Below are 2,095 nucleotides of genomic sequence, written 5' to 3' on the forward strand. Positions count from 1 at the left end.
CATGGAGTCTGAGATGCAATCTATGTACGACAACAAAGTGTGGACTTTGGTCGATTCATTCGATGGTATTAAGACCATTGGATGTAAGTGGGTTTTCAAGAAGAAAACCGACATGGATGGCATCGTGCATACCTATAAGGCACGACTCGTCGCGAAAGGGTTTCGGCAGATTCATGGTATAGACTATGATGAAACCTTTTCACCAGTTGTGATGCTTAAATCCATACGGATTCTGTTGGCCATAGCTGGTATTATGACTACGAGATATGGCAGATGGACGTCAAGACCGCATTCCTTAACGGGGATTTGCTCGAGGATGTGTACATGACACAACCCGAGGGTTTTGTTGATCCTAAGAGTCCGAGGAAGGTGTGCAAGCTTCAGAGATCCATTTATGGACTGAAGCAGGCTTCGAGGAGCTGGAATCTTCGATTTGACGAGGCAGTCAAAACGTTTGGCTTCCTGCAAAACGAAGATGAGCCATGCGTTTACAAGAAGGTCAGTGGGAGCGCAGTGGTCTTCCTTGTGCTTTATATAGATGATATATTGCTCATCGGAAATGACGTTCATACCTTGCAAGGAGCAAAATCCTGGCTAGGATCGGTCTTTTCGATGAAGGACTTAGGAGAAGCCGCTTATATTCTGAAATCAAGATCTATAGAGATAGATCGAGAAGACTTCTTGGTCTAAGTCAGAGTACATACATTGACAAGGTCTTGAATCGGTTCAAGATGCAAGACTCCAAGAGGGGTGCCTTGCCAATGGGACATGACGTAGCTCTTAGCAAGACTCAGTGTCCAAAGACAAAGGATGAGCAAGAGCGCATGAGTAGGATACCATATGCATCGGCAATTGGATCCATCATGTACGCCATGTTATGTACTCGTCCGGATGTATCATATGCATTGAGTATGACTAGTAGATATCAGTCTACACCAGATGAGGCTCACTGGATTGCGGTCAAGAACATCCTTAAGTACTTGAAAAGGACTAAGGATTTGTTCTTGGTGGATGGCGGATTGGAAGACGAGCTCGCTATAAAGGGTTATACCGATGCTAGTTTCCAAACCGACAGAGATGACTTCAGATCGCAGTCAGGTTACGTTTTCTATCTAAACGGTGGGGCTATTAGTTGGAAGAGTTCCAAACAACCAACCGTTGCAGATTCGACTACAGAAGCCGAGTACATAGCAGCATCGGATGCAGCTAAAGAAGCTGTTTGGATCAGGAAATTCGTGGGAGACCTGGGCATCATTCCTAGCATTGCAGATCCCATTCAGTTGTATTGTGACAACAATGGTGCGATTGCGCAAGCTAAGGAACCCAGGTCACACCAGAGATCCAAACACATACTCAGGCGATTTCACTTGATCAGAGAAATCATCGACAGAGGAGACGTGAAGATAAGCAGAGTGTCGACAGATGATAATATTACCGACCCATTGACAAAGCCTCTCCCTTCGTCAAAACATGATGGTCATGTTAAGGGTATGGGGATTAGATGCTTGTAGGATAGATCATAGAGCATAGTGGGAGATTGTTGGTTGTAATGCTCTAGGATAATCCGTAATATGACATTTTGACTTTGTATTGATTCATTGATTTATGAATGCATTACATCCCCGTTATATGATTGGCATGTTTGTTATATGAGGTGTGATCAACGCATTGGATGTAGGTCACAATCATGAGTACTCGTTGTGAACGAGTGACTGGATGACCCGCGTGAGATTGTCGCATGGACAGAATCATGACTTGAATCTCATACAGCAGTTCGTTTATGGATCCTCATACCTGAGATGTCTAGAGTATCTGATATGAGGAGTGGCGTGTCTTGACTGCGTCAAACGTCGTCTTTAACCGGATGATTATAACGGCGTTGATCAGACACGTTCACGAATCATATGGAGATAGTAGACATGCAATATGGGACTTGTCACCTCATAGCGTGGCCACGCATTTTCACAGTCCGATTTCCACGAGGGGCCCAGCGACATCTCTCCTGCGTAGGAGGTGACAAGTCCCGTATTGCATGTCTACTATCTGCATATGATTCGTGAACGTATCTGAGCAACGCCGTTATGATCATCCGGTT

Source organism: Tarenaya hassleriana, unplaced genomic scaffold, assembly GCF_000463585.1.
Source record: "Tarenaya hassleriana unplaced genomic scaffold, ASM46358v1 Cleome153, whole genome shotgun sequence".
NCBI classification, from domain to species: domain Eukaryota; kingdom Viridiplantae; phylum Streptophyta; class Magnoliopsida; order Brassicales; family Cleomaceae; genus Tarenaya; species Tarenaya hassleriana.